The 26,093-nt window shown below is 43.6% G+C and overlaps 1 protein-coding gene and 1 non-coding gene across 2 annotated transcripts in view; one reads left to right on the top strand and one right to left on the bottom strand.

Moving 5' to 3' along the window:
- Positions 1–26,093, top strand: part of LOC126260569 (glutamate receptor 1-like) — a 1,252,588-nt gene that overhangs the window by 541,736 nt on the left and 684,759 nt on the right. The gene's annotated exons all lie outside the window — the stretch shown is intronic.
- Trnas-cga (transfer RNA serine (anticodon CGA)) lies at positions 906–979 on the bottom strand. Its single transcript has one exon. It is a non-coding gene; the product is annotated as a tRNA-Ser (tRNA).

Raw genomic sequence — 26,093 nt, 5'->3', positions numbered from 1 at the left:
ATCACGTGATTTTTGAGAGCGTCATCGGTGAAGCTGCGGTTTTGTTATGTGTTACGAAAATGGAACAGCGGAGTTTACAGCAACGCTATGCAATCACGTTTTGTGTTAAACTTGGGAAATCCGCGAGTGAGACCTTTGAAAAGATGAAAAGTCCTATCGAGAACGTTGCTTAGCAAGAGCGCAAGATTTCTGCTGGCACAAATTAATTTTGTGAGGCTGAGAACGTATTGAGGTTGAACCTCGCTCAGTGAGACCTTCTACTTCAAAAACCGACGAAAGCGTCACGTCTAACGTGTGAGTGCCATTGTAAGATCAGAACGACGTTTGGCAATAAGGATGGTGGGTGACCTGTCAGTTGCTTTCACCGTACAAAAATTTTGACCGAAGTTTTGCACATGCAAAAGTTTGTGCCAAAACGGAACCGAGAAAACTCACAACTGAGCAGGAGAGCAACCGAAGAAATGTGCGTTGATCTTCTTGAAAGGAATGCCAATGACTACGAATGGTTCCGTCGTGTGACCACAGGTATTGACTCATGGATTTTTCAGTACAATCAAAGTTCGAATGGCTCTGAGCACTATGGGACTTAACTTCTGAGGTCATCAGTCCCCTAGAACTTAGAACTACTTAAACCTAACTAACCTAAGGACATCACACACATCCATGCCCGAGACAGGATTCGAACCTGCGACCGTAGCGGTCGCGCGGCTCCAGACTGTAGCGCCTAGAACCGCTCGGCCACTCCGGCCGGCCAGTACAATCCTTAGACAAAGCGGCAAAGTGAGGTGTGGCACACTGAGACATCTCGACCGAAAAAGAGCTGGAATGGGCAACTAAAAAATCAAACCAATGCTCCAGTATGAGATTTTCACTCTGCAGCGGAGTGTGCGCTGATATGAAACTTCCTGCCGGACCGAGACTCGAACTCGGGACCTTTGCCTTTCGCGGGCAAGTGCTCTACCAACTGAGCTATCCAGCCGCGACTCACGCCCCGTCCTCACAGCTTTACTTCTGCCAGTACCTCGTCTCCTACCTTCCAAACTTTACAGAAGCTCTCCTGTGAACCTTGAAGAACTAGCACTCCTGAAAGAAGGGTTTGGAAGGTAGGAGACGAGGCACTGACGGAAGTAAAGCTGTGAGAACGGGGCGTGAGTCGTGCTTGGGTAGCTCAGGTGGTAGAGCACTTGCCCGCGAAAGACAAAGGTCCCAAATTCGAGTCTCGGTCCGGCACACAGTTTTAATCTGCCAGGAAGTTTCAAACCAATGCTCAATTCATTTTTTTGACAGTAGGTGCATTGTGCAATAAGGATTACGGTATATTGATAATTTTTACTTCTTGGGCCGTATGACTACAATTGAATGAAACACAATATTCGTGCCATAGGCGTTTCGCATTTACTCTGTGCTGGGCATCTTCAGTGGCCTGTAAAATGTACATATTTTCACTATTTAGTTTACATTTTGGGCAATGTACCTATGGGTTATAGGCACTTCTGGTGGTGGTTTTTGCTATTACGTAGTAATATTTTGAACTGTACTTACAAGTTCCGTGGACGACTTTCTACATACATAGTTTGGAACTTAAATAGTGGCAACTATTTATTTACAACCGATGCAAAACAGTTACATGTTTGCACCTGTTACTCTCCTTCAGAGTAGTCACCAGCGTTGTGTAGAACCCGTTGCCAGCGATGTGGATGGCATAGTACACCGTTAGCAGATCCTGTTCTGTTGATGGTGCGAATGGAGCGGTCTACTGCCTGTCCAATCTCTGGAACAGTTTTGAAGCGAATGCCACGAAGTGGTTCCTTCATCTTTGGAATCAAATCAAATTCACAAGGACCTAAGTCCGGGGAGTATTGTGGATGGTACAGTACTTCCCAGTCCCATCGACCGAACGGAGCAGCCACAGCATGCGCTGTATGCACCTGCGCATTGTCGTGCAAAATGGTGGGTGGGTTGTGCAAATATCGTCGCCGCCTCTTTCGCAAAACTGGTCGCAGGTGATGCTCCAGAAACGAGCAACAATATCCTTTCTTCCAAGAGTGCTAGTTCTGCAAGGTACGCAGGAGAACTTCTGTGAAGTTTGGAAAGTAGGAGACGAGGTACTGGCGGAAGTAACGCTGTGAGGACGGGGCGTGAGTCGCGCTTGGGTAGCTCAATTGGTAGAACACTTGCCCGCGAAAGGCCAAGGTCCCGAGTTCGAGTCTCGGTCCGGCACACAGTTGTAATCTGGCAGGAAGTTCCATATCAGCGCACATTCTGCTGCAGAGTGAAAATCTCATTCTGGAAGTAGATTTCCATTAGGATGACGCCAAAGCTTCCTCCTCGAGGTACTCCATGTAGAAATTCGCAAACACATGCGAGAGGGGGCTCCTCAGTGTGACTCCTTCTGTTTCTTCATAGTATTCTCCATTAAAGAGTAAATAAGCGGAGGTCAGAACGTGCCGGGGATGATCGGTCGTCTTCTCGTCAAAGTTTTGCGCAGTAACGTCAACTGACTCTCGAAGAGGCACCCTGGTGAATAATGAAAAACGTCAAAACTCACCAGGACATCTGAGTCTTTCAGCTTGATGTTGTCGACACGTTTTACTAAATCCACAGTATTACAAACGTGATTAGGGCATTTACCCACATAAGGGCTTAGTAATTCTGACAGGTATTTGGCCAGCAAATATGTAGGTGCCCTAATGTTGCTGACAATTGGGCGTAACGGCACCCCTTCTTTGTGGACTTAGGAAATCCATAAAGTCTTGGCGGTACAAGTACTTGAGGTGTCAATTTCTTGGCGACACCCTCTGGTAAATCTGCGTCCTTGAGAAGAGCCCTAGACTTGTTTTCCGCCTTCTTTGTGAGGTCAGCATTGATCTTCCTGTAAGATTCGTCATTTAGCAGGCTCTGCATCTTCTCAATGTAGTCCTTATGGGAAAGAACAACCATAGCATTGCCTTTGTCAGCCATAAGACGACAATCTCAGGGCGCTGTCTCAGGTCTCGAATGGCTACCCTCTCCCTGCTGGTAATACTCGATCGGTTTAGTTCTCGTCAGATCACGGCAGGTTTCCTGGCGTACTTCTTCAGCTGCTTCAGGTGGTAGTCGCGCAGCAACCTGTTCAACTCCACTGACAATGTCCGCTACCGGCGTGAACCTAGGTGTGGGAGCAAAATTAAGTCCGTTCTCCAGAACAGAAACTGCATTCCCAGTCAGCTCAATGTCCATGAGATTGATGACCAGCCCAACGCAAGACGGTGCTGTCGACAGCTTTCCCTTTGACATTACGAAAAAACAAGTTTTGGTGATGGCGGAGGGTTCCTAATCACCAGTCCTCAGCCGCGCGGGATTAGCCGAGCGGTCTGGGGGCTGCAGTCATGGACTGTGCGGCTGGTCCCGGCGAAGGTTCGAGTCCTCCCTCGCGCATGGGTGTGTGTGTGTGTGTCCTTAGGATAATTTAGGTTAAATGGTGTGTAAGCTTAGGGACTGATGACCTTAGCTGTTAAGTCCCATAAGATTTGACACACGTTTGAACACTTTTTTTTTTTTAACCAGTCCTCACTCCAGTATCACTGTCTTCGATTAAATTCCAAACCTCTCTTCAGTGTTTCATGAAGTGAGGGCATGTGATAGTGATCCGTCCGTCGAATGGGGACGTTAAACATGGCGACTTCTTTGTTGCTATTCGCGATGAGTAGGCTATGCTGCGGCGCTGGGTTAAGCCTGACCCTACCCTTCATCGACAAGAGTACCAAACCAGGACTACACTGTACGAGCACTCATCACAGCCATGGCCACGACACAGACACACACCCGACACTTCATAACATGTCGGTGGAAGGCGAAGGCAGACCACCTCCGCTAGGATCTCGCCTGGAACGGCGACTCGGGATTCCTGCATCTGTTCTACCGTCATTCTTTGAGTATGGGATTACTTTGGCCTGTTGACTACGTGCCATCGCAGTTACTGTGGTATCACTCGATATCGAGGTAGCCGATGCGAATCTTGATCGTAGAATAACTTTCATGTCGGCCATTCGGCCGAAAGAATAGGAAGATGGTATTTTACGGTACGTGATCACCAGACTTAGTGCCAATCCGCTGGGTAACATTCCAGAACTCTCCCATGTGTTCAGGGAATGAGGTCATGTGACACTGTTAGTCATTTATCAGATGGAGTTGTGAAGCCCAGAAGCCACCTTCTTTTAATTCAATAGTGTTAGGCTACTAGTGGGCACCGAGTTTCATAATTTTCCCTCTCTCTCTCATTGTCATCAAGACGAGAAAGTACAACACTAAAACTCCAAACACAGTCACCAGAGTAACGTAAAATTATTACATACACTTATAGCACAACTCTCGTACATTTTGAAGGAAAGGTAACTTTGTGCAAGACGAAAGAAGTCTGTCCAGTTATATGGCTAAATCTATGACTTGGGGTCTCCCTCCCAACAATGCTTTTGGGCTTTACTTAGTTCTACGCCAATTAGCGTACATTGGTATAGAATTAGAGACGATATTTCTGGAACTGTGTATCGTCAGCGCAAAAGAATATGGAAGAAAGACCTAGACTGCGGAAACTTGGAAAAGAAGACTCGGGAAGTTTGTAAAATGTGGTGCTAGAGGAATATATAATGAACTGAGAATACAGATAAAATATAAAGTGAAGATGTCTTTATTAGAACAAGTGTGAGACGCCATCTATGAATAATCGTTTACAGAAAGATGGGTAGGTTTTAGGAACATTTTGTAAGATATTCTTACGTAATTTGCTTCAGGAAGACTGGAGATGGAAAGGTATATGTATAGACAATTAATGCAACATATATTCGAAACATTACTAAGTACTGAGCTACAACAAAATTTCACTTATCTTCACTATATGTAACTAGAAGTAAATTGGTAAACTGACAATCCGAGCAGCCTGATCACGGGTAACAAGAACGTACCGTGGTGGCCATTAAACAGTAACGCCGGGAAAGACAGGAAATAATGAAATTGTACTTCTTGTGTGGATAAAGTTTAGTAGGGAGAATACATTATTAAAATTGTAATGTGTACACAGAGCAGCCACTTCTTGCACTGACAATGACTCCTCCTTGGATGGGCATCGTGTGAGTCAGAGATCGGATGATGGATATGGGAACACCACTGTATGCTGCTTTAGTTCTATGTCATCATGCACACCGGCTAGTGAATGGCTGCTTGCAGTCTATCTGTAACCCATGACGAGATGTTTTCAATAGGTGAGAGATCTGAAGAACGTGCTGTCCGGGGCAACGTCGTATACCCTCTGTGTCGAAGTATAGTAGCATAACGAAGGCAACATGTGGTCCTACATTATCGAAGGATAACATCACGGAGACCTCTAGGATAGGACATAACGACCGGTATTTACATATCAGAAATGTGGATGCTGATATCCAAACTACTATGTGAATCAGCGGTGATTGTCTTGTGTACCAATTGGCACCCAATACATTCACAGCAGGTTCTGGGACTGTACAACAATAATGAATGAGAAATGCGATAATTGTCCTTCGGATCCTCCTCATGTAGAGAAAAAAAATGGCTCTGAGCACTATGGGGCTTAACTTCTGAGGTCGTGAGTCCCCTAGAACTTAGAACTACTTAAACATAACTAACCTAAGGACGTCTAACACACTCATGCCCGAGGCAGGATTCGAACCTGCGACCGTAGCGGTCGCGTGGTTCCAGACCGTAGCGCCTAGAAGCGCTCGGCCACCCTGGCCGGCTCACGTAGAGATATCCATGACAATGCTGTAATAAGTGTAATAGGGATTCGTCTCATACACGGCGTGGTACCACCCCAGTAGCCAGTGTTGTTGGACGAGCCACTGCCTCTTCTGCCATGTAAGGAGAAACTGCGTCAGCGTGGTTCTTCATATGATGACACACTGTCCGTGTCGATATTTGTTTTGCTACAAACAAGTCCATTTCTTAACGTGAGTGTATGCATCTGCACATGTGAGCAAACAATATGTCCATACTTCAGGGTGGCAGTCGTTTGGTGCCATTTACATCCTACATAACACTGACTATGGCTCTCTTGAACCTGATTCCATATCGAACGACAGTCATGGGTGGGCAGAGTTATGGGAAAATATGACCTTTGTTGTATAAATGCGAAAGGAGAAACTCTTTCTACAACACATTTCAGCTTTTAATAGTGATATACCGCTCTAAAACACAACTAAGAAGAGGAAAAGCCACAGGAAGGGACGCAGCAAGATTTCGGTTCGATTACAGCAGGGTCATACATGGGTTACAAAGTCAGATATTGGATTCTAAGACAGGCCGAGGAGCAGATACAAGTGTAACGGGTATAACTGCAAGTATCTTTACGTGTGATATCTTACTATGTACACACATAAGTGTGCTGGTTGCTTTTTCTCTGCATCAGACAGTCTTCCCACGAAAAAAAAAAAAATACATAATTTACTACCTGATCTTTCATAGATGGTCGTAACTGCACAACTAAGTAGACTCCACCTTTCAGTATAGACTAGCTGTTCTGCATCCACGTGTCCATGCTTCAACAGCTGCCGGCCGTTGTGGCCGAGTGGTTCTAGGCGCTTCAGTCCGGAACCGCGCTGCTGCTACGCTCGCAGGTTCGAATCCTGCCTCGGGCTTGGTTGTGTGTGATGTCGTTAGGTTAGTTAGGTTTAAGTAGATCTAAGTCTAGGGGACTGATGACCTCCGATGTTAAGTCCCATAGTGCTTAGAGCCATTTGAGCCATTTGAGCTTCATCAGCAGACCTGCTGCCCAGGGGAAAATAAGCCTTAATGGCTTGATGTTACCACATGTACTTGGAGGCACTAACGAACTAAAAATATATTACTTCTAATTTGCAAATGAAGTAAATACTAATGCAATGCTGTTTAGTATACTGTTATCAGTCACTGATAAAAATATCTGCAATGGATTCATCTGGAAAATGGAATGAAGAGGGATACTGAAGTAGTGAGAAATAATGAAATATGTTTGAGGTTGTCTAAGGGTGTAGACACCTCGAAAGTAAGTGCTAGAATAGATAGTTACGCTGGAGAGGAGTAGAAATTTCCAAATAGAGCAGTCACAGGAGTTGGAAAGACAAACGTAGGTACAAGGAAGGCCAACGCAAAGAAACCTGAGATAACACAAAAAATAGTTCACTTTGTCGAAAGAAGAAGGGCCTGCAAAAATATTCAGGAAAATAATGGAGTACAGCGATATGAGTCTCTTAGGAATGGAATAAATGAGATAATCTGGGAAGCCAAGATGGTCGCCGGAATGACTGATTCATCACATAGAAAAGTCAAAAAGGCTTTGGTGAACTTAAAAGCAAAGGCGTCAACATTGAGAGTGCAATATAAATACCAATGATAAATGCAGAGGAGAGACAAGATGTGAAGGCTTCCATAATGGGGAGAAACTGTCGGTGACATGATGGAAGACAATAAGGTTGTTGATATGCAAAAAACAAGGATTCCAGTATTAGTCAGAATTTAAAAAAAAACTTTGGACTGCTGTTAATCAATTACAACGGAATGCATAGATGATACGAGGTGCGGCTAGGAAAAAACCGGACTGATGCTGGAAAAAACATGTATTTACAATTATTTACAATTTCATGTTATCTCCTTCAATGTACTCTCCTCCTCGGTCTCTACACCGCTCCATACGAATTTTCCACTGTTCATAGCAATGCTGCAGATCATTTTCGCTAAGTCCATACATTACTTCCGTCGCTTTTTCTTTTACTGCTTCAACAGTCTCAAATCTAGTTCCTTTCAAAGCTGACTTGACTTTAGGGAAAAGAAAAAAGTCACAGGGGGCCAAATCAGGTGAGTAGGGTGGATGATCTAAGATGGGAATGTTGTGTTTTGCCAAAAACGTCTTCACTGACAACGCACTGTGAGCTGGGGCATTGTCTTGGTGAAGGATCCTGACTTTTTTCTCCACAAATCGTTCCGTTTTCTCCGTACTCGCTCACGTAGGGTAGCCAGGACGCTAATGTAGTAATGCTGATTCACTGTGTGTCCCTCTGGTACCCAATCAATGTGCACAATCCCTTTGATGTCAAAAAAAAACAATCATCATTGCCTTGAATTTCGATTTTGACATTCGTGCTTTTTTTTGTCGTGGAGAACCAGGAGTTTTCCAATGCATCGATTGGCGTTTAGTTTCGGGATCGTAAGTAAAAAACCACGATTCATCGCAAGTAATAACATTTTGTAAGAAGGTGGGATCACTTTCAATGTTTTCCAGGATGTCAGAACAAATCATTCTTCGGCGTTCCTTCTGTTGAATTGTGAGACACTTTGGAACCATTTTTGAACACACTTTGTTCATGTTGAAGCTTTCATGAAGAATCTGCCTAACACTTTCCTTGTCAACTCCTGTTAACTCAGACACTGCTCTGATTGTTAAACGGCGATCTTGTCGAACAAGTTTACCGATTTTTTCAATGTTTGCATCAGTTTTTGCTGACAATGGTCAGTGCGAGTGTCATCACTGGTGTCTTCGCGGCCATCTTTAAATCGTTTAAACCACTCAAACACTTGTGTTCGCGATAAACAATCATCGCCGTACACTTGTTGTAACATTACAAACGTTTCACTTGCAGATTTTCCTAGTTTGAAACAAAATTTGATGTTAACACGCTGTTCTTTCTGTACACTCAACATTTTCCGACGCACAGACAAAACGTCAACTACTTAAAACAGACGCCACGGGCAGACTGAGTGCAGGAGGCAGATGAAACTCGAGCAGTAGGCGGAGCGAGAGTCACGTGACAGGCCACGCGACTTTCAGCCTTATTGCATTCGTTTTATTGTTTCACCAGTACTAGTCCGGTTTTTTTCTAGCCACACCTCGTATTCCATCGGAAGTTCTGAAAGCATTTTATGGAGCGGCAAACCAAACGCCTGTTAAAGATGATTTTTGGAGTTCCTGAGTCTGTAGGCACAATACCTAGCTTTCTGAAAAATAATATCCGCACTGTCTCGAAGTTAGCACCGACATATGCGTGAAAACTATCGCACAGTCGTCTCATTAATCCACGTTGCAGAACAACCATAATGTACAGAGGAACGAAAAAGAAAAATAGGATGTTAGTTGACGATTAATGTGATTTTAAAAGAACAGAGGTGACAGAAAGGCATTACTGATGGTGTACTCGATAATGGAAGCAAGATTTCAACACAATCAAGATACGATTTCTCGACAGTGAAAAACCGTTTTGCGTCGGCGCGTCCTCTTAGGAATTTTCGATAATATGCCGAAGTTACTCATATTTGGAAGTTCTTCAGACTATCGGTCTCCCAGAGGTGACGTATAATGTTCCCCAGCTGAGAATAGCTATTCACACAACACGTGTCGACAGGGTGCATATAGTTAATTATTTATGTTAACTCTGTCCATTTCACTAGGTCTAGCTGTAACTACTGAAGGAAGACAAAATCTTAACTCAAATTATCTGCTCTCTGTTGCCTCTTTGAAAACACAAATTCTGCTAGCAAGCTGTCCAGGAAAACAATACCAAAACTGAACGTCCGCTAATAACCACAGTTTATAGTAACTCTCTCATGCTTGTTGCACGCGCTCTCTCTATCAGGCAGGTTAAAGTCTGAAGTCACGAGTTGTTACTAAAAGAATTGTAATTCTTATCAGTTAACAAGCAGTTTGTAAAAACACGCGAGTTTAACGGCATTGAATGCTCGTTCAAATGCTATACAGCGTATCACATTTAATACTCTGGAAGTTCCCGGTTATGACAACAGAAAATACTAAGCACACTTTATATCCATCAAACATAGATGTCAGTTCCCGCTAAGAACTCGGATATTTCCTTAGCCGTTACACAGTAGTAGCCAAAAATGTCTACGCAGTGAATTAATTGTCCGTGTAAAAACTGTTTCGCCGTATTAACAGAAATGACTGGAGCTTCCTCTATAGGATCACATGTGACAACAGCTAACCGCGGGCTCTTTCAGACTGACCCATAGTAAAGAACGAATCAACCTCTTCTTCGAGTGGCTGAATAACACGGTAGCCAATCATATTCGTATTTCAGTTCATGAAACGCAGGAATATCCTTCTTCTGATCAATTCCAGTTCCGAACCAATTTACACGAAAAGGCAATTTAATACATTCCAAAAAACAAATGAAATGAAAAATAATCCAATCCAAACTTGTCTGAAAGACGGAAGTAAACATAACTTTCTTAAGAACCGAAAATTGGCTCCTTCACAATCATCATATCCCCCACGTACTAGAGTTGGATAAGAAGTAGTGACAACAATGTTATAATCCATACAGACTTTGTTGACAGACGTTCAAAAAAATGGTTCAAATGGCTCTGAGCACTATGGGACTCAACTGCTGAGGTCATTAGTCCCCTAGAACTTAGAACTAGTTAAGCCTAACTAACCTAAGGACATCACAAACATCCATGCCCGAGGCAGGATTCGAACCTGTGACCGTAGCGGTCTTGCGATTCCAGACTGCAGCGCCTTTAACCGCACGGCCACTTCGGCCGGCGACAGACGTTCACCATATCACTTTCCCTCAATATAGTCTCCCTGCATCTCTAGCACCTTCCCTCGCACAGGTGACAGGCGCTGTACATCGTCAGCGCGTCTATCTCTGTCGACGCTACGGAAGGACCTCTCTATGGCACGGATGATGTCTTCCCTTGTGTTGTGCCGCGTGCCAGGAAGAGGTTCCTCCACTTTGGCGAACAGGCCGTGATCGCACGGACTCACATCAGGTGAATCTGTGGATATTCCAGTATATCCATCCCCTACGTTAGCAGGAGCTCCTGCACGGGGTTCGCAGTGATGCATTGTGCGTTGTCGCGAAGGATGATTGGATGCAGTGCCACAATGTTCCATTGCTTTCTTCTCAGTGCGGGACGAAGGTGATGTCGCAAGAGACCGAAGCAGCAGCCTGCAGTGACTTTCTGCCCCGGCGGTACAACTTGATACAGAATTGACCCATGGATATCGTTAACCACAATAACCGTCACTTTGGTACCAGCTGGTTCACGGCGTACATTCTGTGGGTGAGGAGAAGCAGAGCGTTACGATTCACTGGAATGCCGCCGAATTGTGGTTCGCAGGTCCCTAATGATGGTCTTTCCAGGATATTCTTCACCCTCCGTGTGACAGCGATTGAGCAATTCCTCTACAAGTGCATAACGATGCCACTGTTCCATCTCGGTCATCGCACGTAGTACCCAACGCGAGAGATGACATCATCCGTGATATATGGCGGTCGTTGCGAGACATCGACAGAGAGAGACGAACCAACGGTGTACGATGCCTTCTATCGCGTGGGGGAGGATAACTGAGACGCGGGGCCATTAAACTGAGGGCATGTAAACCGGTGAATGTCTGTCAATAAAGTGTGTTATGATTTATAACAGTGCCGCCACTACTTTTTATCCAACCCATGTAAATAAAATCATCAAAGTTACACAATCTGATTCACATGCTCTCTCAAAGCTATTAACAATCTTAACACCTTATACATGCCATATTGCCTCAAACCTCTCCCGTTGTCTGTCTCCCCCCACCCTCTTTCACTCACGTAATACAACAAATGACAATAGTAGGTTCCAAAAACGTGGACGTCTGAAACTGAAAATATTAGGTAAATTTTATCCATTGACGATAGTGCAGCGCCTGTGTTATTAGGAACAACGATGGAGTGTTCCTTCGGTCTAGCATAAATTTTCGCTGTCGTCATTTCCTTCCGCAGCTGATGGTTGTTCGTATTCGCATTTCATGGTTATCCATTTAATGAAATAGCTCATGTTTATCCACTTAATGAAATAGGTCTTTACATAGTTATTTAATAATAAAACATTTAGTTAAAGTTCTTCATCGACTTTTGCACAAAATATATTAACGTGTCATAAATTTATTTACCGGGGAAAGCAAAACATTATGCCTGTTAGGTGACATCACAAATAACCAATAGTAATATATTATTTATCTGTATGTATACACAGAGTACAGAATGCATTACTCTTACCTACTTTGCAGAGTTGCGCGTAAATACGAGTCGTTTGCAGGTCCTTGCATACGATGCATTTCACGACAATTTGACGTTTTTTGCCTGCTGCCTTTGATGGTTTTCAATTTTAACACGTTCACGCCGGCGGTGAGAATTGTTTTTCTCGCTTTGTGGCGGCACACGTATTCATGCTTTCCACATTTCCACATGTGGCAGCGCCGCTCTTCCTTTTCCTCGCCGTGGGCTGCTATTTTAATATATTTACCTTTCATTTTGAAAGACTGTTCTTTTAAAAAGACAAGATATGACATAAAATAATTTTATGCTAAATTAATCACATACTATATGATACCTCATTCGTTCAGAAAACTCTCTCGTTAAATGTTCACACAAAATTGTTTTCACAGCTGTTCGTAGCGCCTAGGTGATATGTAATACATCAGACTACTGCTGGTAGTGTACCAGCCACCAGCGGTAGACGCCGCCAGATGGAAGGATTTAGCGTGAGCCACCGGTTGTACACGACGACATAAACGTATTAACGTGCAACTAGCTAATTTAGTGTGAAAACGTACGATTTACTCTGACTGAAAATCACATAAAGTAACAGAATTATGGCGCCTTCCAAAAATTATAACCTTTTGTTTGTGCACTGCCATTGTTCAGACGAGTTTGACTTTGATAGCAGCGCGGCCTTGCAGCCGATTGATAACAGGAAGTCCAGCTGGAGTTCTGTTATGTAACGAGATGGCGCAGTACCCTTCTATTGGAGGGTATGGCTGTTCAAATCCCCGTTCGGCCAATCACATTTAGGCTTCCTGTGATTTCTTGAAATTGCTTAAGTATAATACCGTCACATTCCCTTTAACAGGGCCCTGCTGATATCCTTCCTCACCCGTCTCCATTTCCTTTGTGTCTAAGGAGCTCACAATAGATGAAATGTTCAACCTTACTCCTGTCCCCTTCTTTGGACTGGTGTTAGGCTGACGCTCCATACACACCACAAAATTAGTAAACACAGAGCTTTGTTCCTAACCATCGAAAAAAAGAAACTGAACTTACGTTTATCAAGAAAGAATAAACATAAAACTCTAAAGCAGCATTTTCTTCCAAGGAATGAAACACCACAATTAATTTCCCAAGGAGATTAAAGAGATTACTAATACAAACCTAATTAAAAAGGCAGTTTAACATACGTATTAAGCAATAAATTACATACAATGAGGAATTATTAAGATAAATTAGAGTAGGGATTTGGTAAAGAAATGTAACGCATGTAGAAAATAATAACAATAACTACACATAGCAACTTCACACTATGTTCTTCTCTTCTTTTTTTTCTTTTGTGGAAAATCTTCCTCCCAAACCTATGAAATGTATAATACTAACACCTTATTCGTTTTCTGAGCTGAGCACCCCACGTGTTATAGAGAGATGGTGACTTGGTTTTTCAACCTAGCTACTGGGAAGTTGCTGTGCACAAAATGGAGACCACGCAGTCTCACTCTCGTCCTGACATTAGCTGATAGTGTGTGTAGTGTTGCAGTGTGAAACAATGTGTGCATGGTGTGTGTAGTGTGTGCTGTGACTAGGAGTGAGAAATGAATCGACAGAGTAGCACTAGCCTTTTACATTATTAAATAATTTATTTGTCATACGGTATTGTATACAAGTGATCAAGCGAATGAGACAGCACTGTTGTATAGAGACTAGCTTTATATTCGGGAGAATGGAAGCTCCAGTTTTCATCCGGCTATTCCGATTTAGATTTGCCGTTGTTTGAATTTTATCCATAGTGGATGCTGTTGAACTCCTTGACTGTTCCCTTATAGGATGTAGAAAAATTTCCGCTACCAGTCACAATAAAAGGTTATTTATTTGTCACACGACCGGTGTTTACCCTCAGTTGTTTATACATTCATGTACATGTTTATATTGCTGGAGATCACTGTATGAATACAAAAAAAATGTTTGCTGGTGAGTAAGCAGATACAAGTGGGACAATTGTAGGTGGCAAGGCAGCTTTTGTGGAAAATATATCTCTACTTAAATACAGATGAAGCATCATTGTCATCATTACGCTGTGGTGACAGTTTCCCCACTCAGTTGTACACTTGTTATCATTTTCACTTCCATAAAAAAAATAGTTCAAATGGTCTGAGCACTATGGGACTTAACTTCTGAGGTCATCAGTCCCCTAGAACTTAGAACTACTTAAACCTAACTAACCTAAGGACATCACACACATCCATGCCCGAGGTAGGATTCGAACCTGCGACCGGAGCGGTCGCGCGGTTCCAGTCTGTAGTGCCTAGAACCGCTCGGCCACAACGGCCGGCTTCACGACCATAACTCAGTTTTATAAAGTTTAGCTGCATATTTCAATATTACGACGTGCACTTGTGAAAAACACTGTGTTTACATACAAATATGTGGGCTATGGTCAAAGAACTTAGACGAAGCTGGAAGCTGGTGTAAAGATGTTGCTCAATAGAAACATGTAGGTTATGGTCAAAGAAGTTAGCCATAGGAAGTGCAAGGATGTTGGACAGTAGAAACTTACAAAGCTATCATAGACTGCGAAATTTTTTATGCACATTATGAAATTCTTTTATCCACATTTTTGTCGGAGAACTTAGATCTAGGAAGTACAATGATGTTATGTACGTGAAATTACTGAAAGCTATTACAAATTAAAAAACGACAGTTAGAACTATTTTGAGCCACACTGTTGCCAGAGAACTTAGATCTAGGAAGTACAATGATGTAATACACATGAAATTTTGGAAGTTATTACAAATTATGAAAATGACAATTACAGCTTTTGTGTACAATATGACTTTTACAAATTACGAAAATGACACTTGAACTGTTGTATGACTGCTACATTGAATGTCCATAGCACATTATTTTGTTATTATATCAGAGGATAATGGGTTTTTGTTTTTAATTATTTCATGAAATATGTGGAGATAAGATTTGTTTGCAAGCTCCACTTCATCGTTGAGAATAAGGTCTGGTGGGTTAAAGCTGAGGCTATAAATTTCTAGCTCTTCGAGCAGATTCATTCTCTTCCCTTTGTTGACAGTTTGTAGAATTTGTAGGTTGTCTGTAATGGCTGTGGCTAAGTGGCCATGGTCTTTTAGATGCAGTGCAAAGATGGATTTATCAGAGTTATTTAGCTGGAAGGCATCCATATGCTCGCGATATCTTATAGTGAAACTCCTTCCATTTTGGCCTATGTAGAACTGTGGGCAATTGTCACATAAAAGTTTGTAAATACCTGATTTGTGGTGACATTAGTTATTTGTCTTACTGTTGTGGATGATGTGCTGTTGTAGCTTGTTGTTGTTGCTGAAAGAAATTTGAATACCAGTTTTCCGAAAGAGGTTGACAATTCGGTATGAAATTTTGCCTATAAAGAGCATGCAGGGAAATGTATTTCTTCCTTATTGTGAATCTGATTTAGAGGTGTGCATTGTTTCTTTTTGATTTTGTTGTTAAGTTTATCGATTACATCTGGGTTGTATCCATTTCTAAATCCAGTTTCTCTGATAATGTTAATTTCTTTTTGTTCATCATAGAGGCAGAGTAGGATTTTATGTATACGATTAAGTGTGGATCTGAAGAAAGCCATTTTGTGTAGTAGTGGATGACATGAGGAGTTGTTAAAGACAACCTCACTAGTGGTGGGTTTTCTGTAAATCTGGAAGGCATGGACGTGAAAACGAAAACAAATGTGCAACTATGTGTAAAAACTGTCACCACAGCGTAATTACTCGTATAATAATGATGTTTCATCTTTATGTACCTACACATATATTTTCCACAAATACTGTCTTACCACCTACAATTGTCCCACTTGTATCTCTTAAGTTGCCAGCAAAAAATTTTTTATATTTATACAGCGATCTCCAGCAATATAAATATGTACATGAATTTATAAACACATGAGGATGGGGACAAGTCGTATGACAAATAAATGACCTTCTAATTCCTTTGTATCCCTAAGTCACTTCACGCAAATGCCAGGATGGGTGCTATTACAAGGGCATGGCTGAATACCTGTCCCACTATTGTCAAACTATACCTGTAAGTATGTGAGTGCTGTATATTTGAATCTAATTATGTTTGTTGCTCCTAAAGTGTAAGATCCCTGTTAAAGTGATGTACCCATGAACAAAGCTACTACCATTACTACTACTACTGCTACTACTACCTGAAGCGACTTACAAGCAAATGTAATTTTTCTCATATTTTTCGCTACATTTGACATTTAATTAGAATTCTTAATATAAGCAATGTAACTTGAATACAATGACATGTCACAAGTATGGTATAAAAAGTTTATTATTACACACATCAACACAGTTTTGCATCACTCTGGTTCCCAGAACTCCTGAAGACAGACGTTAATTGCGGATATTGCATCACAGACACAGTGCCTCTGACTGTTCAGAGATGTCACTAAACCCGCCCAAAGATGTAAACAATCACGCATAAGCAGCGCCTATTAGACGGACGGGGTGCGAAAGCCGATCAGTTGCAGTCATTCCACTAGGAGGGAGGTACACGGCTCGTGCTGTCTGTCGTTGAACCATTCCTAGACGGTCAATACCACGTGTCGATTGCGTCCGCATTGTTACTTTGTGCCAGGAAGGGCTCTCAACAAAGGCAGTGTCCAGACCTCTCCAAGTGAACCTAAGCGATGTTGTTCAGACATATAGGAGATACAGATAGAAAGGAACTGTCGATGACATGCCTCGCTCAGTCCGCACATGACCTACTACTGCAGTGGATGACCGCTACCTACGGATTATGGCTTGAGAAACCCTGACAACAATGCCACCATGTTCAATAATGCTTTTCGTGTAGCCACAGGACGTCGTGTTACGAATCAAACTTTGCGCAACAGGCTGCATGATGCGCAACTACACTCCCGGCGTCCATGGCGAAGTCCATCTTTGCAGCCGCGACTCCATGAAGCGCAGTACAAATGGGTCCAACAACATGCCGAATTGACCGCTCAGGATTGGCATCACGTTCTCTTCACCGATGTGCCGCATATACTTTCAACCAGACAATCGTCGGAGACGTGTTTCGAGGCATCTCGGTCAGGTTCAACGCCTTAGACACACTGTCCAGCGAGTGTAGCAAGGTGGAGGTTCCCTGCTGTTTTGGGGTGGCATTTTGTGGCGCTAACGTACGCAGCTGGTGGTCATGAAAGGTGCCTTAACAGCTGTACGATACGTGAATGCTATCCTCCGACTGATAGTGCAACCATATCGGCAGCATATTCGCGAGGTATTCCTCTTCATGGACGACAATTCGTGCCCCCATCGTGCCCATCCTGTGAATGACTTCCTTCAGGATAACGACGTCGCTCGACTAGAGTGGCCAGCATGTTCTCCAGACATGAACCCTATCGAACATGCCCGGGATTGACTGAAAAGGGCTGCGTACGGACGGCGTCACCACCAACCACTCTGAGGGATCTACACCGAATCGCCGTTGAGGAATAGGACAATCTGGACCAACAGTGCCTTGATGAACTTGTGGATAGTATGCCATGTCCAATAAAGTCATGCATCAATGCAAGAGGACGTGCTACTGGGTATTAGAAGTACCGTTGTGTATAGCAATCTGGACCACCAGCTCTGAAGGTCTCGCTGTATGATGGTACAACATGCAATGTATGGTTTTCATGAGCAATAAAAAGGGCGGAAACGATATTTATGTTGATCTCTATTCCGATTTTCTGTACAGGTTCCGGAACTCACGGAACCGAGGTGATGCAAAACTTATTTTTATTGGTGTATTTAGGCATCGGTGGTTTCGGATTTTCAAAAGTCTATCGCAAGATGACTAGGCAATCTTTCATATAGGGCCTTCGAATTGTGGTCTTTAATTTCTTAGGGGTCTACGAGAAACAAAAAAATATGTTTTATTTTTCGTAAACATAGGAAAAGATTTGTACTTTGAGAAATTATACAGAAAAAGGACACACTGGTTAAAATAGATGTGCAATATGAAAAATTCGACAAATTTTTTAGATAGCTAATGAGTCATGTATATATTAGATTTTGTTGAAATTGCTCCAGGCTTTTCTGAGTTATATCTTCATGTCACGCTTTTTCATCCCAAACTCACAGCCGTAGGGATGCTGGGGGTCCTGTTGGCAAAGTAAAGCAAGTGATACGTGTGCCATGTTTTGGTAGAAATTTCTCGGGGCGTTACGCAGATATGCTGATATGTGATTGCGCATCTCTCCTCCTCCCCTCCCTACCCCACCCTCCACGCCCCCTCTTTCTTCACTGTCTTGATGTATTGTAATTTATTATAAAGGAAAGCGAAAAATTGATCCAAAACTGGTAAAACAAATGCCAAAGGAGCCAGACAATCGGTTCACACCTAATCAATGTTGTTAAATACCGTAGTAAAACCTGTCCTCTGCCTACCTACAGCTCACGCTCGTGTACAGAGGTCCCAAGATCGTCTGCTAAAGTGGTGAAGAGAAAGTGTCTTTTATGTTAGGTCGTCTCCTGAGCAACTTGCATAACAAATATTCGTGCCAGCCAATCAGGAGCTGGGACCTCCCTCCACATTACTTTTGATTTTAATGCACTTTATAATGTATGTGGCTTTGAAAATCCAATAGAACGTTCCATAACGATTTGGGCACAAAATCTTCTTTCACTATATTTCTTGCATTTATGAACCTCAGTAGTTAATAAATAATACATACACAATTCAGTTGTAGGCCTGTGGGGCATTGTCTCAGTTTCCGGTGGGCTCTTGTGCTCCCTAAGGCGTGCAAGGCCGTCCATAGCGTGGTCTCCCACCCCAGGGCGGTCGACGGTTTTGCCTGGCGCCAGCCGTCGTCCGCCCCCTTCCCAGAAGAATTCCACTACTCCACGTGTAAGCAGCTGTTGTTGCTTACTAACATTATGTCTGCAAGTATTCACCTATCCCCTACTTTTTATATCTGTACTACCACCCCCATCGTTTTTGTGTATAGCCACACCGACTAACATTAAACTTGTTCCTTTCTTAGTCACGAGGGCCATTTTTCTCAACCTCCGTTTCATCGCAAAATGGAAACAATACGGAAAATAAAGAAAAAGAAAATATTTCCAATATTGAGCTATCCCTACCAGCTACCTCTCTACGCAGTCGTCACTCAGTTCCGACATCTGTCGTAGTGTGGTACCAACTATCCAAATCCCTCGTAATTGAAGGCAGCCGCCTGTGATTTCGTCCAATTCCCTACGATGGTGTGCAGCACGTTGTCTCTGCCAAACTGCTGTTCTCATAATCAGAAGTTCGCATGAGCGAAGAGATCATCTTCGTTGCACCTGCAGTGCGCGGTCGAGAAAATGTCGAAATGAAGGAACCACCCGATAGTTTCATTACGTGGGGTGAGTGAAATCAGGCAAATCCCCTCGGCAGCTACTTCATACTTGCAGGAGATACTATGGTCCTACGCATCTTTACATGCTCACTGTGTGCTCACAACTGAAAAGTGCGATGTGCCGCGATGGATGGGATACAGGACACACTGAGTAACACAGCTGCACAAAGCTTCACCTGGTTTTTCACTTCGGCTTTAATTGCACGACTGTTCTGAAGTGGCAAAACAATCTGTCATATGTGTTCCGTAAGTCAATGAGAATAAGAACTGTATGTAGATGTCACTCCATTACGAAGTAAAAGACACCATCCCACACTGCTAGATGGTTCATTCGAGAACTTCAAGAATTCTACATCTACATCTACATCAACAGCCATATTCCGCAAGCCACCTGACGGTGTGTGGCGGAGGGTACTTTGAGTACCTCTATCGGTTCTCCCTTCTATTCCAGTCTCGTATTGTTCGTGGAAAGAGAGATTGTCGGTATGACTCTGTGTGGGCTCTAATCTCTCTGATTTTATCCTCACGATCTCTTCGCGAGATATACGTAGGAGGGAGCAATATACTGCTTGACTCCACGGTGAAGGTATGTTCTCGGAACTTCAACAAAAGCCCGTAACGAGCTACTGAGCGTCTCTCCTGCAAAGTCTTCCACTGGAGTTTATCTGTCATCTTCGTAACGCTTTCGCGATTACTAAATGTTCCTGTAACGAAACGCACTGCCTCCGTTGGATTTTCTCTAACTGCTCTATCAACCCTATCTTGTACGGATCCCACACTGGTGAGCAATATTCAAGCAGTGGCCGAACAAGTGTACTGTAACCTACTTCCTTTGTTTTCGGATTGCATTTCCTTAGGATTCTTCCAATGAATCTCAGTCTGGCATCTGCTTCACCGACGATCAGCTTTATATGATCATTCCATTTTAAACCACTCCTAATGCCTACTCCCAGATAATTTATCGAATTAACTGCTTGCAGTTGCTGACCTGCTATATTGTAGCTAAATGATAAAGGATCTTTCTTTCTATGTATTCGCAGCACATTACACTTGTTTACATTGAGATTCAATTGCCATTCCCTGCACCGTGCTTCACTTCGTTGCAGATCCACCTTAAGATTGTAGTCGTCATTGAGATTCGGCTGCCCAGCGGTAACAGCGTGACGATTAATTCTTCAGGGCGTTCCTCATTTGTACACGCCTGCGCGGTTCACTGGTAATAGTGCGGTGATTAATTCTTGAGGGCGTCGCGAGGTCGGCATTCAGAGGCGGCACTCTATTTAGCGGAGCCGGCGCTAGCCAGCCAGCCGCGGCCGGCCGCCCGCGGCGCGCCTGCGCGGTGTATATCATCTGCGTGGCAGCTGGCCGCCCCCGCGACCATTCATCACACCGCCGCAGCGCCAGCCAGCGTCGCGTTATTTAACGGCCCGCAAGGCGTGCGCTGCGGGGCGCCGAATAAATTCCACACCACACAGCCCGTTCATGCTTCTGATGAAGATGCCGATACGAAGCGACCCCGGGCCAAATACAGTTATAGCAAGTTTAATATAACACCTCTAAACGCTCGAAAGAGGTGTAGCTATAAGTGACAAACTGCAGAATGAGCTGCCCATATCGGAAGTTTCTTGACTAGCGCCGACGTGGTGTTAATAGCCAGGATTTTTTGTTGGACCGGCCCTGCTGCACAACAGTGAGTCTTAAGGGCCAACTTGCACGAAGAGCAGGGGAGCAAAAAAAAAGAGGTCTGGGCTAATATGGACTCCGCTACTAAGTAAAGAGTGAGGAATGGTCTAGTAATCCCCCAACTCGAATTGCGCGAGTTGTTCTTTGACAGAGGAGCCCCTTTTTCACTCAACAGATGAATCGGCATCAAAGTCAACTTACTCGGACTAGTGTCGACAGACGCCATGTTAAACGTAGCCCGCTAACATCGGCCAGTAGTTTGGTCACTGTGCGTCTGATGTCCTGAGACAGTTTTTGTAGGGATCACGGATAAAAATCTATTCTGTTTTTGTCTTGAAGAGAGTGTGGTGAGTAACGTGCGCTCTTTCCTCAGTTAATCGAATTACCAGAGAAGCTTTACGAATGTATGAGTGAACAGATAAATGTTCTATTACATACTCGAGATAATTTAAGGTGCCATGAACATTACATTCCTCGCAATTTAAAATAGGTTCATCAAAACATACATATAGGGATTGAAGAAATATAAGGAAACACCGCCCGAAATACGTGCTGCGACATAAATGCAGATGCAAGACATGCCTGCAGGTGGCGCTGTTGTGTTTGACCACGAACAGCACTTCTGCAATGCCCCTCAAGACGTTGAAAGTGTCAGTCGTGTTCGATAAAGTGCTCGTGTAGTTGTGAGTGCGTGATGCTGGAGCTTGATGAGTTCGAACCTGGCGAAATTGTTGGTGGTAATTTTGCTGGCATAAGCTGGCGCCAGAACACCAGGCGGCAAGGAGGTTGTGAGAAGATCGGAAGAGGCCGAAGACAGACTCATAAGAAACGTGCCGCCAACGCCCTCTCGGCCGCAACTATGAGGGTAATCCAAAAAGTAAGGTCTCCTATTTTTTAGAAGTACATAGACCTGTTTATTTCTTCAATGGTTTACATCACTTTACAGCTTGAACATTTAGCTGTTTTTCGACATAATTACCATTTCTGCCGATGCATTTTTGTAGACGCTGTGGCGGTTTTTGTATGCCTACGTCATAGCAGCTCGCCGCCATGCTGTTAAGAAACGTATGAACTTCTTCTTTCACCTCGACGTCGGAGCTGAATCGCGTTCTGGCCAAATGTTCTTTCAACCCAGGGAACAGGCGATAGTCACTGGGCGCCGAGTCAGGACTATAGGGTGGGTAGGTGATAATGTTTCACAGAAACTGTTGCAGGAGGGCAACGATTTGCTGAGCGATGTGCGGGCGAGCGTTGTCATGGAGAATGTGTACGCCCTTGCTCAACATTCCTCTTCTCCGGTTCTGAATTGCCAGTTTGAGTTTTTCTGAGTCTCACAGTACCTGTCAGCGTTAATTGTGGTCCCAGTGGGCATAAAGTCGACCAACAATACACCTTTCCGATCCCAAAATAGGGTTGTCATGATTGTGATTGTTTGAATTTCCGCAGCTTTGGCGAAGAAGGATGCCGCCACTGGCGTTATTGTTGCTTGGTCTCAGGTGTAAAGTGGTATGCCCAGTTTTCGTCACTTGTGACGATTGAATCCAGAACGTTGTCCTGTTCGGCTGCAAGGCTGTGAAGAAATGCGCGGGAAGCATCAACTTGTTGCTGCTTGTAGTCCTCAGTCAGCATGCGTTGCACCCATATTGCGCACACCTTCCGGTGGTTCAATGTTTCCATTAAAATTCTGTGAGCTGTGCTTCGGGAGACCTCAGGAACCAACGTGCAGGGATCATCCAGGGTGATCCGCCGATCTTCACGCATGCTTTGCTCAACCTTCAACACTGTTTCCTCAGAAATTGACGGTCTCCCACTCCTATGTTTGTAGTGAATTTCGGTTCGACCAGCTGCAAACTCTCTACACGACTTACGAACATTTTTGACATCCATGCACGACTCACCATACACTTCCGTCAATTGGTGATAGATTTCAATCGGCGCAGTGCCCTTTGCGTTCAAAAACCGAATAACTGCGCACAATTCGCACTTGACCGTAACATCCAACGGGAGCTCCATTTTCAATGCCTGCCAAGCCAAGACTGAGCGCCTCAGCGCAGCGTGCGCATGTTTACACAAAGAGCGTGAAGCACTCTTCATAACAGTGTGACCAACTGCCACACAAACAGAGTTCTGTACTTATCAAAAAATAGGAGACCTTACTTTTGGGATTACCCTCGTATACAGTTCACCGCCGTGGACCGGAGGGCCCAGTCAGTCCTCCAGTGAGTCACCGAGACAGCCCAGTCACTTGCAGTCGCAGGCAGTCGCAGGCAGCGCATAGCGACCGTAGTAGTGTGCATAGTGGGAGTTATAAGTCACCAGCTATGAGGCTAACGTGTACTACTAAGGAAGAGCTTTTAACACAAATGCTAGCTTAAAGATAAGTAATTTCTTGTTCTAGTTAATAAAGAATCCAGTTAATACATGTGAGCAGGTGTGTTATAAAAAGAGGATACTGGCCACCAAGTAACATCTTCTCCTTGCTTCCTGTGGTGCAAGCCTACAGTGACAACGAGACGACACAAAACCCATATGGTGCATGCTGCTGTAACCAAGGTAGCAGAAGTGTTTGCTATTTCAAGGGGCATCGTATCGACGATTTATACTGTGTACAGGAAAACATCATATGCTTAAAAAAAAAATAGGACGACGACAGGGGCCAAATTCACTGCAGAACTGAATGACGCACTTGGAAACCCTGTAAGACCCAAAACACCACGAATGATCTCCATAAGCTGGGAATTACTGTGCAAACTGGAGTTCCAAAACCACTCATCTGTGATGAAAATGCACGTAACTCGAAAACACGGTGCCGAAGCAACAAAACTTGGACTATGGAACAATGGATTGAAGCTTTTGTCGGGTGATTCTTGTTTCACACTGTTTCCAACTTATGGCCGAGTTTACGTCCGACGTGCGCCGTTGTAACTCTACGATACAGACAGCTTGCTGCCATGAGTGACACGTGAGGGGATTAGTTGATGATTTGGGGAGCCATACCCTGGTATTGCATGGGCCCACAGCATTACTGCCAAGGGTTATGTGACCATTGTGGCTGGTCACGTCCATCCCATGGTACGATGTTTGTTCCTCAATAGTAGGGGTGCGCAAAAATTCGGACCACGGGCCGTGCCCTGGCACGAATGCCATAGAGCCAGTCTAGTAGGCACATTTCATCCACCGTCACGCCACGCTGTCTGAGAGTGACGAGTGGGAAACTGCGAATGCGCCTCTTTCGAATGGAAATTCAGCCTCACTACGAAAGACTAGGTTTTATATCTCACATTTCTCAACAACAGAGAATAAAAGCGAAACATATTTCCAGTATTATTTAATTATTTTTGTCGCACTCACATAATTTTTATCTGGTACGAACACATGCAAACAGTTTGAGATTATCGTACTCATGCTGCACGTAATCGTGACTTACCCAGTTTCATAGCTGGAAAAAGAGCTCTTTCACACACACGTATCTTGACCGATGCATTGTATCACATTTGCAACCTCATTACGGAGTCGTGGAAACTCTACTCGAAGAATGCAATGTAGACGTCCTGGACAGTGTTAACGTTAAAGGAATTTGTTTTTAAAACGGATGTTACCTTGCGGATCAATCGGTTATATCTCTTTACGCACAGGGGCGTTTTGTGAATGTCAAGCGATCTCGAACACCTCGAAAACAGATGTAAGACTGACAGTGTCCTCAAAGTTTGTGGGAAACTAACTTGTAATTCTTTTAAGGCCCAAAATGAATTCTTCAAATCTCGCGTTTCCTTGAACACCAGTAATCTTAGGGAACTGGATTGTGCTTGTCAGAATGTGTCCTTTCTACAACCCGATTTTCTCTCTAAGTACATTCCCAACAAATCAGAAGTTAATTGTTTCACACCTTGCAATGTTTTACTGTGGACAGTGTACAGCCAAGCCCACTTAAAATGCAAAGTCTAGAATCCATTTCGGATGTTCTGATTTTCATTCCTGTATTCGTCTTTTTCTTCATAAAGTCAACAACATCTGTGAGTTTTAAATCGAAGAATCGTAACCAACGTATATTGCAGTAAAATACATGTCACTATATTCTTTTTTCAGTTTCATTGACATATGTTGCAACTGACAGTGCAGTAATGCGCACAACTTCAGATGTTTTACTATTCACGCCAACAAATTCTTCACGTGTTGCATGCTTGTGAATATAGCACAGAGTGCTTTTTCGTGTACAGAACAAGGAAACCCCTCTGTCGATCGTTGTAATTTTTCGTTCCTTCGCTGTCAGCTAAATCATTAAATTCTTTCTTCGTTTTATAGAAAGTTTGCAGAACCCGTTGCTTATCCGACTGCATAATACATGTCGAGAGTACTCATCCCTCTCTTCTATCATTCCCATTCACTTTTAAAGACTTGTGACGATAGGTCGCTAGACTGCTTCTTTCGTACAAACGCCCACTGGATATGTGAACGTCCTCGAAACCATTAACAAATAGCAAAAGCTAAACAGAGCTGACACCATTATTTTGCCCAATAGAGGAGTGTTGTGCCGACTGAAAAATGCCACAGCGCAGTTCTAAATGAAATATCCCGCTGTTGTGAATACTTCGTCGCGACTCAAGCCGATACTTTTATTCATAACGCAGTGTCTGATATTCGTAGTACATGGAGAGAAGGTATAGTCGGGTTATCCATGATTTTACTAAACCACCTTGCGTTAGCGTATAAATAATTTTTGTTATTTTGGAGCTCTGGACTCAGGTCCTGACAGCTCATTCTCACAAGGGAAACTGTTCATAGTACGCCCCTTAGATTTAGTGCTAAAATAGCCCAGTGGATAGCCCGTCAGATCACGGACGAACACAGGAAGAAGTTGTACTCAACCGTGAAAAATAATGAAACCAGAAGAACTGAACGGTCCAAACTGAAGACTTACAACATCCAGCGAATTTGAAAAGCTAAGGGTCGGTGTTGGACTACAAAGCAGGGGATCGGTTTTC

Source organism: Schistocerca nitens, chromosome 5 (genome assembly GCF_023898315.1).
Source record: "Schistocerca nitens isolate TAMUIC-IGC-003100 chromosome 5, iqSchNite1.1, whole genome shotgun sequence".
NCBI classification, from domain to species: Eukaryota; Metazoa; Arthropoda; class Insecta; order Orthoptera; family Acrididae; genus Schistocerca; species Schistocerca nitens.
Note: the sequence above shows the minus strand (reverse complement) of the source record. Positions and strands in the feature narration are given on the sequence as shown.